At 28.8% G+C, this 14,329-nt stretch overlaps 1 protein-coding gene across 1 annotated transcript in view; it reads right to left on the bottom strand.

The window, feature by feature from the left end:
- Nucleotides 1-14,329, bottom strand: part of LOC122852150 (Kruppel-like factor 2) — a 106,372-nt gene that overhangs the window by 57,625 nt on the left and 34,418 nt on the right. The window lies entirely within an intron of this gene.

Below are 14,329 nucleotides of genomic sequence, written 5' to 3'. Positions count from 1 at the left end.
TTATAGGCTAGAAAGTTACGCGAAATCAGCCAGCAACTGATCAACAACAATTCTTCAACAGTTCTATTGTGGTTTAATTAGATGGATCGATTAATTGCATCTCATGCTACATTAACACTCAAAAAAGAAAAAAAGGTTAGTGATTTATCGGGTGATAGTTTTTTCTTGTCTTAATTAAATGCAAACTTATATACTCTTGCTCGTGCAGCCTCAACAGTATGATCAAAAATCAAGATAATATTCTTTTGGTATCAAAACATCATAGCCGATGATAGATTGATCGGTTCATTGACTCTACGTTTGCATTGGGAGTTGGGACTCTGAGCATACATAATTTATACCTTTGTGATTGACTTTATTGATCAATCACAATCTATTATCACATTTAAAAAAATTATTACATTCTAAACTTCCACTATACCAACTCATCTTATGACACCTTATGACACCTTATGTCATTTTCCAATAAAAAAACAAAATAATATAATAAATACAAAAAAAAAAAAAAAAATGAGAGATAAAACTTATGCAATGGAGATAATCAAATAATCAACATCACCTGTCAAAAATAATATGATTAATTACTGTAAATTTGTCAGCTCGTTGCACATAAATTATTATAATTATATATTATTAATTTTAACAATACATCAGTGGCAATAATAATAAATGTTATAGTTAAAGACGTTTAAACATAATTCATATAATTCATGTAAAAATTTTAAATCATAAAAATTAAAATGAAATAAAAATATATAGGTATGCTTTTTTTTTACTTTCGAATTTTTTTTGTTTACTTGTACATATACATGTACTATTGAATCATGATTTAAAAAATAATTTAATAATATATACAAAAGAATAAAATATTTTGTAATAGTTTATAAAATATATTTTTTTTCTAGTATTGAATCACTGCATATACAGTGTATACATAATTCATGTATGAATTATTTGAACGGTATAGTATTGGCGACGAACTCTTATATACTCTAAGTGAGCTGGGGTATATGCTGATAAATTTAACGCTCACTTTCCGTCGTATTACGGTTATACATATAAATATGCCGCTGCTGCTGATTGCAAATAGATATAAAGAAATAAACAAAATGATGACCCAATCAGTTACAAAAAAATAATCTTCATACGCATAATGATATCATATTATGTAAACACTCAATTTTTCTCGTAAACATTAAATATTGTTACATGATTTTGCTCAAAAAATAAGGTGAAATGTCTTAGATATACTTTATTTATCCCGAGTACTATCAACAACATTATTGCCGTTGATTAATTGTTGGATAACTTGACGTGTCATCTCAACTTGAAATAAACAATTATTGTAAATAAAATTGCTATATTTATCTCTGGTTGTAACTTATTAAATTTATTAAATTTTAATAGATGACTCATTTGCAATACTTGGCACAATTAAGTGTCGTGTCTAACGGTAAAGTACTATATACAACAGTTTATCGATTATGTATCGTTTTTTTTTTGAGACCATGAATCTTAAAAAATAGTATACCTATATATAATTTACAAGATATGCCAAGAAAAAAATTAGTCGATATAAACCAAAATATAGTTTTTAAGTTGATATGTGTTAAGAAGAAAAATAAATAATGAAAGTAATTTATAAAACTCATCAAATTCTAAAAAATAAAAATTGTTTAACGAATATATACTTTGAAATTTATGACTCTAGTCTTTTTATTTTGATATTGATGTAGGTTAATTTGCAATTGCTATTTTATACTTTTTTTTAAAGACTGAATTGTTCTCTGATAAGTCATTAACGAGAAGCTAAAGCCAAGATAATATTTAACGACACCACGACTGCAAAATAAGGTCAGTTGTAAATTTGTTTTCAGTGACTTAACCAATTTGACCTATCATGCAATTTTTCATGACTTTATGAATTTCAAATCGATTTAACAAATGATCGCATATATTTAGATTCATAATAATCATATTTAACGTGATTATTTTGGTAACAAAAACATGATATAATATTTCATCTTGATGAAGTTTGAATTTTTAGATTAGCATGTTAAATAACATAGTTTTTAAATGTAAAAATTGCATATTGCATGGATCTGTCATTACAAATGTGTGATGTAGCAATGATTCGTGATATTGTTAAATAAACTCAAGCATTGTCAAACAATTGCATGTCTGCAATTTGATACCAATGCCATACAGATCTGTAATATTTAATAGAGTAAACATGTAATTATACAGAATTCCGCGAGCCAGCAAAATGATGATAATAATTGTGTATCATCAAATTCACCGAGTAAATTGTACCTAGCCAACAGGTTCAGCAATTAAAAATAAGAATAAACAATATACACTGAAAGTTTACAAAGATTAAAATATATAAAGACGTAGAGACTGAGCAAACATGCTTTGCCGTGTTTTGCAATTGAAATAATAAAAATAAAAAAACAATTATTCATAAAAATTGTACAATCTTATTCTCACTTTTAAAAAAAATAAAGAAAATAAAATTATGTATAATTATAATTTAAAAATTTAACGATCTGTAATTATTTTTATAACATCAAGCTTTTAGTACATACAAAAAAAATTATCAGTTTAAATACTCATTTTTTTATAGATTGTACTATCTGCAATTTATTTTAATTCATGGGAAAACTTTAAACTATATATATATAAATATATTTTATAATTAAAAATATCGTAAATTATTCAGCATTACATCTTCAATGTTTTTTATAATCTTCTAAACTCCGCAGGTAAAAGAAAGAAAAAAAAAATTATCAATATTCCTAGAGCGAGGCAAGAATAGAAATGCGTAGAAAAAAAATCCAAATAATAAAATTATATTGATGTATAAAAAGGCAGGAATCGACCACACATATAGAATTTATTTAGTACAGAGAGAAATTTTAATGTTTCCTTGGAATTATTTTTTTCTATTCCATTTATTCTGTATGCATTTATTTTCAAGTTTAAAAGACATACAGATTTGCGATAGCATCGGTTATAATCAAATGTCTGAAGGGAAGGGATTACCAATTGGGTTCGTTACTGCAAAGATATACTACTTCAAATTAATATATGAAAAACTATATATCAGAAGAGTTATATAACTAATGAACTCTCCAAAAAACCAAATTTATTATGCGTTCGTGCAAGTGTATACAGTACAGAAAAATGAATGCGTGCTTTTGAATATAGAATATAGTTTACATGTATACATATAATGGGGTAAAATTGAATAAAAAAAAAAAGTAAAAAATAAGAAGGTTACGCGGTTAATCTCAGAGTACCTCGTCGTGTCTAATCATAAAAGCGAGTGTAACTATAGTTGCACTCACGCTTTTCACCGACAAAATAACACTCGCCGACTCATTAACATGCATTCACACCGCAATATTTATAACACTGTCCAGATTTCGAGATAAACATTTCTTGCCTTTAGATGTTCTAGCGGCCGATGTGCTGTGTGTATAAAAAGATAGAAGGAAGTGCATTAACCCTCACCATGAATTAACATTGAAACATTATATACATATATTTATATAAATATATATGTGTTATCGTTTCAATGTGACTATGTGTCGACTTGACGATACAAGATTTTATATATACATATAGAAATGTTCATTCATTATTTTATCATAATCATGATGAATCCATCATTTGGTAAATCTTAAATTCAATTTTTTGATCCTTAAGGTATGAAGAAACTTGAAAAAAAATTGAGGCTAAAAAAGTTTTCTGGTAAGAAAATATTTTTTTAAATGAAGAAAACAAAAATTCAATATTCAAACGAACGAATTTCAAATAGAATATAATTTTACAACTCTTCATAAAATTTTTTATTAATAAACTAACTCTTATAAAAAAATCTTATGAAAATACGGTAAATATAATTACTACTAGTTGATTAAAGTATGAATTAAATTAAACGAACGTACCCGATATTGAATTTTTAAGTATAGAAAAGAGGTATTAAAAACAAAAGTATAATTTGTCGGAGCATAGAAAAAAGAACGAGAATGAGATTTCAATGAGTTTTTCAGAAACTGTCACTGCTACCAATTCAGTGAGCACTAAAAATTATTATCATGAATTAATTTTCCTTTTAAAATTTATATATAATTATGCAAATAAATGTAGATATATCTATTATATATAATTAGCATTCATATGAATAAATAATTTTATAAATATATATGTTTAACAATAAACAAAAATCTATATAATTAATAAATGTAGTAAATTTAAAAAAAAAAGAAAAGTCCCTAGATATGCTATTACTTTAGGAGTTACTCCAGTCTGAAACTGTTTTTTTATTAACGAATTTTGATTTATTTAATTTTTCTCAAGTTTGATAAATTAATTTTGATAAAAAAAAAATAATTAAAACAATATATAATATGAAATGATAGTTCATAATTAACCCTAGTGATAATTGTGTTTCAATTATAATAATTAAAAAACCACAAGATGTATGAAGAAAAAAAAATAATACAATTGATATTATTTATATTATTCTAGACGATGATTAACCAGTTTATGGTGAAGAGTAGCTTTTCATTGGCATGCTTAAGAATCTTGGATGTAAATCACGTGTCGAGAACGCAATTGTAGTTAGACACGCGAGCATGCACTAAAGCCCATCAGCTAAATTCACTCTAGATACATACCTTCGTCAAGGTGATGCAGATCGCCAAGCCCTTGCACAAACACTCAGCTTGAGCTCTTGTAACTATATATATATATATACGACTACAGTATATTGCGCTAAGCGTAACAACAGGTAGCAGTTGCATAGCAGCAGCAATGACGGTATTGAATAGTAGCTCAGTCATTATACCAACATTATATATATGAACCCCAACACATACAAACACACACAGAAAAAACAGTAACAACAAAGATCGGCTCTTACTGATTTCAATGTAAACAGATACACTGTATAGAATATATATATAACAGGTTGTTGTTGTTGCTGGTGTTGTTGTTTTTTTATATTATGATTCTTTGCAATCTACACACTGTATTATAATCTTTATATAAAAGAATTAATATATATTAATTAAAAAAATAAATAAATTTGCATTTAATGAAAGTTGAACAGATATATATGATGAAAATTATATAACTTAAATGTATGAATTTGCATGACATTCTTGGTGACAGGTGTTGTTGATTATTTTTTAATAGTTCATGATGATAAAAGGTCATAAAATTATATAGAATATAATTATATATGCAAAATCATATAGACAAGTAAAAAAGTCAAAAACGCCCAGTGCGTAATATATAACTGGCATAATTATGACACTGGGTGTATTATAATACACCGTTATCACGTTGATGTAAATTAATAGCGAGAATCAGGCGTGCATAATACACTGAGAATTCATGAATTAAACATAAAACACTGAATGACTGATCTACCACCGGCTTACAAACTTCAATGCAGTTTATATTGTATATTCATGTATAATATTATATCGGCAAAACTTGACAACCTCAAAGCATCATTTTTCGACATGCAATACCTTGACTCCTTAAGGATCTGCGTTCAAATTTGAGCATTTTTTTTTTCTTTTTTGGGGCCATCAAACGACTTCAAAAGACCTTGAAAAAAGTTTTAATTTTTACATTAGAGTCCTCTCATTTCCTTACGCGTTAATTTAGGTGATCAGCCTATCATCATTCAACTCTAGAAAAAATTCCCCCATAGTTTCTAGGGATTTTTTTTTATTTGTTCGACTAGCTAGAAAATTTCATGTGCCTCCTGAATAGAACAACGTGGAAGCTTTTTTGATTGACATGATTAAAATAGCATTAAGTTTAAAACTCTTGACTCTAGGATAGGTCTAAAAGTTGTAAAAAAAATCTTAACTTTAATCGTGTCTTAACTATTTTTAATGTACCGTACTCAGTAATCATGCAATTACATTATAAAATTTTTAAATAAAAAATAAAAATTTTTTTTATATTAAAACAGAGTTATATCATTAATATCGTTAAAAGGCACAATATTCGTATTTTTATTAACTTGTTTATATATATATTGAACTAACATTAAAATACACGTATACATTGCGCAATTTTCTCAGTGTGGAAAAAATTTTTCTCTATATAACCTTAAATTAACAACGACGATGATCAGTCAGTGAAACGTGCCATTGAAAAAATTCATATATTTTATCATTTTTAACCATGACCAAATTTAAAAACAACATCACGTACACATAAACAATATATCTTGTCACAGTCACAGATCACAGACAATTTTCCACATAGTTATAACGTCCAGTCGAATTATACATAATTAGGATTATTTTGATGCCACATAAATTCCAGCATATATGTATATGTGTGCACACATGATAAACACATGTTACAAGATAGTTATTTACTAAAATTATGGAGAAATATATGATATTATTATAATTTGCAAGACATATTTTATTTAAAGTTAATTCAGAGATGTGATAATAACCATGAATAATTTCTGACATGTTTAACATAATAATAAAAATAAAAAATTATAAAAAAGAAAATCCAATACTAATTTAAAAATTGTATGATAATAACTGATTCAAGTTTAACATAAGTGGCTAACAAGTATTTTTTATTCAAATAAAAAAGTAGCTTCAATGGTCATTATTAAATAGTAGTTTTTGAATAATATTGGTAATTTAAAAGTAAGTATTAATTAGTTTTTAGGTTCCGGTATCCGTGGTAGAAAAATTCAGTCGGACCGACTTAACGCCCGACTTAACTTGTAAAGTCAGGCGGAGACAAATTTCAACCAGGGTAGTATATACAAAATTAATATATTTTTTCGAGCTGTGAAACCAAGGAAAATATAGCTGATATAATGAATTTATTATTCAAAATATATATATTTAAAAAATAAGGGATTTTTTTGAGGACTGACTGTATAAGAGCATACTCCGACTGTATACTCTTATAATTATATTATAATGATAAAGGAAAAATTAAATATGCCACTATAGTGACTTGACAATAGAAAATCAGTATAACTATTGTTTTTTTATTTAATTCTACATTAATTAACTGTAGCTATAGCTAAATATATTTAATTGTATTATCTGAAGTAATATATGCTTGTACAGGTCAAGTCGGACAATGAGTCAGACTGAGGTCGGGTCGACTGAATTTTTCTACCTGCAGGGTAAGGCTGATTATTTCTCGACAATTGAAACTTAAAGTAGTAATTAGTAAATTATTGTTTCGTCTCTTGGTTGTGTATTCGGCGATAGAAAAGGGAGTTTTATATCCAATACATACTGCTTCATAGCAAGAGGTAGTATATCATATCATTCATCGGATAAGATACAACACAGTAAGTCAGCAAGCACTGGGTGAACATCATGGATTATCATTATCTTATACAATCGTACATGTTGAGTTGAGCTAAATGTTATTTTCAATAAAACTTAACCCTTCATAAAATTGTATAGGTATAGATTTGAAAAAAAATTAACTTAAATCGAGATCTTATGCAGATTTCTTTTATACTGTTGATGCTGTTGCTATTTTATTTCAGCAAATATATTGCTACCAATATATATGTTTAAATATATTCAGCATTCATATGTTTGTAAAGTTTACTATTTATCTATCCGACACAATCCAAAACAGCGAAGACAGATCGACGATTAACGATAAGATCCTGAACACGAAATATATTTACGATCATATATACGAAAGCATATATGGTGGTTTGTTGGCATCGGTACTTTTCAGAGTAACCATATAAGTCATTATGCGTTTAATCGACAAACATATACACTTTATTTAAAAAAAAAAAACATTTCCAGAGAAATATAAATACGTATTTGGATAAAATTTTGCGATTGATTGATTATTGTAAAACGATTCGATAATTGATATGTTTGAATATAATATTTTTATCATCAATTTATATTTGAATAAATTATAATTTTAATAAGATCCTAACAATCACATAATTAAAGCATAAAAATTTTTTTTAAAAATGTAAAATTTACTATTTAATTTTAAGCATTAATTGTTTTTTACATTTTTTTATTTTTTGTTTTACTCAGTAGGTTATAAGCCAAGATGCTTTGATTTTATTTATGATTTTTAGTCGATTTATTCAAAGTTATTTCAGCAATTGTTTTATATTTTTATGTATATTTTTCATAACTACTGTATGTGTATGTTTATATAACAGTTAAAAAAGATAGAGAATAAATAAAATACAGTGAAAATATTCGGGTAATAGCATGACTGAATTTCTGTATATGGTCGATCGTGACAAATACGACACGCTGGGGCCGCGCATAGTCCAACGGTCACACAAACATCCTCTTTTATATTGCCACGACAATCTTACTTCTTGAAGAGATATACACACAGCCCACGCTAGAGATTCCACAGATGCAAATTTTTCTTGGACTATCGTTGAATCGTGAGCACCAGTTGTGGGACATTAGATTTATAAAGGACATTTTGTGTGTAAAGGTGGCAAAAAAGACTGAACCATGAAAGTATATGTTGGAATAATGTTAAGCATGTTGTGCACTTGCACCACACGATTCAAACAGATACCATGACGTATATCCGCCACCGGGACGCGAATATGCAAACTAGCTTGATCTCTTCAGGTCAAACCGTGTGGGCTCTTTTTTTTTCCTCTTGTTTGTTTTTTGTTTTTTCTTTATTGTAAAGAAAATACAAAAAAAATTTGAAGATATATATTGCATTTGTAAATATAACGTAGAGTGTATTGGGGTAGTTCGATGTTTTTTTTTTGAATTTGTTCATCTTGAAACAATGTTACGCCATCTATAGTTGCGACTTAAAAAATCTTGTTTGTTATTTATATTTTCTATATTTTTTTGTTCTACTGTGTTTTAATTGCCAACTGATTACGCAAGTAATTTTTGTCCACAATTTATACTATTTAGATCAGTTGAGTGTATCGTATTTTCACTTAAAGCAACCTGACACTCTATAACAATTTATAGTCAAGCGCCACATACGCATTTACACACACTAAATCACAGAGAATGTAAACTGCTGGTATTTTTTGTTGTTTTTAATCCAATGAATATTTTTTTTTCTTTTATTATCGATTTTTGTATCTATATCTATTTATTTTTTGCCTTTATTTGATTTCATACATGTATTATATATGTCTTGGCATTATATAGCAAAAATAAATTGTGAACGAAACGATTAAGGTGATTGCTTTCACGTGACGCGGTTGTTGGGTTGAGTTTAAAATTTATTACCCTCAGGAAAACACATCAGTCGTTAATAGAAAAACAAGCACATAAGCCAATCCACATACACACACATACACACGATGGTAAACTTAACAGAATCTTCATTTCAATTTATTTTAGTCTATCAATCAACAATCATATTATCTTTTTGATGGCGGAACTTAAGATTTTAACCGAGAAAGATAATGTCTTTATGAAATGCAAGGTTTGTAACTGCAGTAGAAATATATAAACGAGACTTGTTGAATGTATAAATATAAGCAAAGAAAGGTAAAGAAAAAAAAAATGTAACGACACACAAGAAGTGCTGCAAGGGTTTATCAGGTGCTATTTTGAATTGCTTGAGGATCTACTTCATAAGAAACATTCCAACACGATGCATCAGACAGTTGATGATCTTGACAGTTATTTACTTGCTACTGTGTCAAACGCACGTGTTTATTATCAAATAAATAAGAGATTTTTCAAGAGTTTAATCGAGTTTAATCTTACCCAAAAATTAATACAATAGATAATAAAACTAAAATATATGTGTACATGTAAATTCACACACAAATGAATAATAAAACGAGACATTAAAAAAGTGAGAATGAGGGAGAAGACGTTAGATATCTGTGGTCTGAAGTTCGATGATGGTGCATGGTAGTGATGCTAGTGGGGGCGTGCGATAGTTCAAGTCGTGAGTGAACAGCCCCACCCGACACGACCATGGAGCATCTTCTCTTTGACCCCCGCTGACTTACCTCACTATAATCCTCTCTAACACCCGCAAAATCCCTCTTTGGTCACTTATTTTCCTGTAGACTAATGTCTGAGTCACTTATTCTGCAGGCATCAGGGAAAACGGTGCAACGGTGAAACACCACCCGCGAGCAATCACATCGCGCTTTAACTCAAGGGCAAACTGTTTTTTTTTCTTTTATTTTCATTTTTTTGGATGAAGCTCAAGGAAATCAAACAGAAAATGAATGAACATGGTGATATATTCTCACATTACATACACACAAACAACTTGGGGAAAAATATATAGAAAAAAAATTGAAGAAAAATGAGGCAAAAGAAGATATACAGAAGTTAACACAGCACAAATGTAAATACTCAAGGCAGTGATAAGTGTGGGAAGGGCAAGTTGCTTGCATAAAATCTAATATTATGCAAGTGCGTGCTCAAGCGCACAAATAATATATGCACATGTCTACACATGTGAGTGTTGGAAGCCATCAGAATATATACAAGCTAGTTTAGTTTGCTCACTATTATTGCTGACAATGATAGAAATAAAAAAATAAAAAGTATGGTTTACACTGTTGTCTATCTGTATAACTATCTTCCTACATAGACATTGCATCGAGCCGTTGAACCCAGGAAATAGTCATAAAATAGCCATTCTTGAAAGGTCAAATCCTACTGCATTCATTCTATTTCGAGGTCGATTGAGGATACTCGAACCAGGCTAAAGATATTTAAAGGTATCTTACAGTTTATTCAATAAGCCGTTTCTATTATTTTTAATTTTTTTTTTTTTATTGTACTATTAAAATGTCAATAAAAAAAGCTTATCATTTAAAGATGAACGGAACGAATCAGAATTAAATTTTTTTTAATTTCTTTAATTTGATCAATTTATTTGTGAATCATTTTTTAATTATTAAAACAAATAATATCAAATATTTTAAACAAAAAGCAATAGTATATTTTTTATATTTCATATCTCATGTAGTCTGATTAAACACCATTTGAACTATCATCAGAATCGTATAGACTAAAGTTTCCCTTGTAAAAGATTGAAAAGACAGAGAAAGATATGAAATATATAAAGCGCAAAAAAACTCTATTTATATAGCAATGGTACGCATTTGAGAGTGAGTACAAAGAGAGATGAGAATTAAGTGAAGCAAGATGAATCGAAATAAAAAAAAAGCAAATAAGTTGAAGAAGAAGAAGATGAGAAAGAAGAAGAACAAGAAAAAGGAAGGCCAAAGAGGTCACAGGGCTGAGGCACTTCTCACGCCCTCATAGCCTTGTACCAAGTGTACTCCACTTAAAATATACCTTTACATCGTATATGCCAAGCTATTAGTATCATCCTTAATTGATGTTAGAAGAAATTCATCCCCATGTATATCTATAAAGATATTCTCATATAGCTGTAAAGAGAAACATTTTACTGAGGCAATATACTTAAGCGAATATATAATTCTTAGTGACACTCAGTTCGACGACAACTCCATCAATAATACATGTCAATTTAAAATAGTAATTTACCATAATGCTTTAATTAATGGCACATCCCAGGTAGAAATTAGTCTTGAACTTCGTTGCTAACGGCCGAATCGGATCCGAAGAAATCATAAAATCGGCCTGACTTATTGCCCAAAGTTGGGCAGAGCTCACAAATTTGTATCAAAGACATTTGATGAGAAAAATGACAAAAGACTGCAGTGAATTTAACAAACTCAAAGGTAAAGGTTTTCTTGAAGACTTGAGTCGAAATCTAATCAAAAAAAAAAAAAATAATCATGGTAAATAGAGATAGATTGCTTAATGACATTAGTGGTGCGTTTAACTACGGTACAACAGTAATTTTTTCTGTAGATTTCTTTCTGTATATATATGGAAAAAAATAAATAAATAAATAAAAAATGAAAGATTTTAATCGATCAATCAATCTTTTAATGTTGTATCTTACGCCTAATTTGTTTTTAATTGATAAGATTTGGACTTGTGGATAATAACATGATTGACTACAGAGATAACGGATAAGCAGTGCGGGGTCTCGGTTCAATAAACCACACCAATAGTCCATGGCTTGAGAAAATATATATAAGATAAAAAAAAAAAAAGTCCAGCACCGCGAGAAGGATTTCCTTCTACTTGACCACAAGGTGAGATGTAATCTCGATGTTTTGCTCTAGAGCAGTGCTAGCGATATGACTACAGAGGCTCGCCTAGTGCTACCTGTCTTACGGCCCCATATAAATAGATAGAGAGCGCCAATGTACTGCCATCTAATCATCGAGATAAATAGGATTTATCTCGATCGTTCAAAGAAGCCCTCCAGTCTACAGCAAAGAATTGTTTCCACACACCTGGCAAACGCATGCCGTCGGCTTGCACGATTGTAAGAAGTTTATATAATATTCAATTGAAACAGGTGTTTATTTATCATAAAAAAAAAATAAAAAAACTATAACATATAATGAGAATTGCTTTGTTGTATATTATTAAAAACTATTTTAATGTTTTTTTTTTAAAATAAAATAAAACAAATGGACCACAGGATCCACAATTTAAATGCTAAATTAAAAAAAAATTATCTTTTTATGTGCCACACAAAATTATTTCAGATTCAGTCATTAAATTATTAAAAATAAAAATTCATGTAAACAAAATTCCTTAATTTTTTACTATCACTATAAAAATTACCAACTTCTTAATTACAATTAAAACATTCTAAAATAAGCACGCTGGTCTAAATTCAATTTTTTTTTTTTTTTTGAGTTATTCACTTTACCCAACCAATATAATAACTTTTTTATTTTAAAAATAAAAATGAGACAAAAGAAAATACCGTTCATGCGATTATGTATTTAATCTTGATAGATACAAAAAAAAATTCGCAAGCGCAGAACTAATTAATCAAAGACAATCAAAGTCTGGGAGCGCTTGTTTGACTCGACTCTCAACGAGACAAGACTTCACTCACGCTATCCGTCATCTTTTTATGTGATAAAACAAAGTGAAGAAAAAAAATCATCATAATAAAACAATAACTGTTATAAACGAACGGAAAAAAAAATCTATTTTTAAAAAATGCTTGGTAATATTTGTTGGGACCTGCGTTACCAATTGAAAATTGAAATTAATAAACAATTATAAATTACAATATACCTACGCGTTATAAAATCATTAATATATATAACGCTATCATTAAGTTTCATCTTTCTATTTAAGTTTGCCATTAAGTTTCTATCTTTAATTTTTTTCATTTGATTTTATTAATTTTTCAATACCCTATAGTAGAAAAATTCAGACAGTCCGACTTATTGACCGACTTAACCTATATAAGCTCATAAAGTCGGGTGGCGCTCTCAAATTTCTACCAGTGATCTTTTTTATTTTTCTTATCAAGTAATGTTTGAGAAATTTTCATTGTAAAAAAAACTGAAGCTTACTTTTGAAGCTAAAATTTGTTGGAACAGACTCACCGACAAATCAAAACAAAAACCAGAGAAATTAAAATTTCCAAAACATATATCGTTTCAGATGGGCTTATCTCAGAGGCATGTTTGTTATATTATGTTTTATTATTCGATTACATCGCTACTGTGTCTTTCAGTATATATATCCATGGTCACAAGCACCACCAATAGATATACACACGATATCTTGTATATATTGGCTTGCACAGAATGCTGTTGAGTTTGTGTCTTGCTAAACTACTGGTATAAAACCCATAACATATATGGTATTGTTGGTACGCACGATCGGAATTTTCCGATATGGAAAAACGGATGTCATGAATTTATAGAGGATACTTTAAAACTAAACGGTTTTCAAAGAGTTGATGAGCATTGTCCCTGATCAACTGGACAATAAAGAAGACCATAGAAAGAAGATAGACCAAGAGTTAAGGGGATAAATAAAAATAGTAAAAAAATATAAAAGGTATTTTTCGTTGACCGCATACCCAATGTCGATGTCTAAAGCTTAATATTCCTAGACCCTATCTCTAAACGTGTTTATGGGAAAACAATAGAATCGTGTCGTTGTGAGAGGAGGAAATGTCAATGAAGGTTAACTTTAAGAAAACCATAGATTCACCTGTGCACCTATATATACATATTACTATCTCTTTTTTTTTTTTTCTCTATAAAAACCTGCTTACAAGTCATCGATAGATTGCTTTTTTCCATCTTTCTCTCTCTTTATGTCAGTTGATGGAACATACAGACTACTTTACGCAGACAATTACCATATTCAGTTAACCAGGAGAAAGTTGAGTAACTTTCTGCTTAACCGAGTTCTCTAATCCCCACGTAAACTATATA

Source organism: Aphidius gifuensis, linkage group LG3 (genome assembly GCF_014905175.1).
Source record: "Aphidius gifuensis isolate YNYX2018 linkage group LG3, ASM1490517v1, whole genome shotgun sequence".
NCBI lineage: Eukaryota > Metazoa > Arthropoda > Insecta > Hymenoptera > Braconidae > Aphidius > Aphidius gifuensis.
The sequence above is the reverse complement of the archived record's forward strand: the minus strand, read 5'-3'. Positions and strand labels throughout refer to the sequence as shown.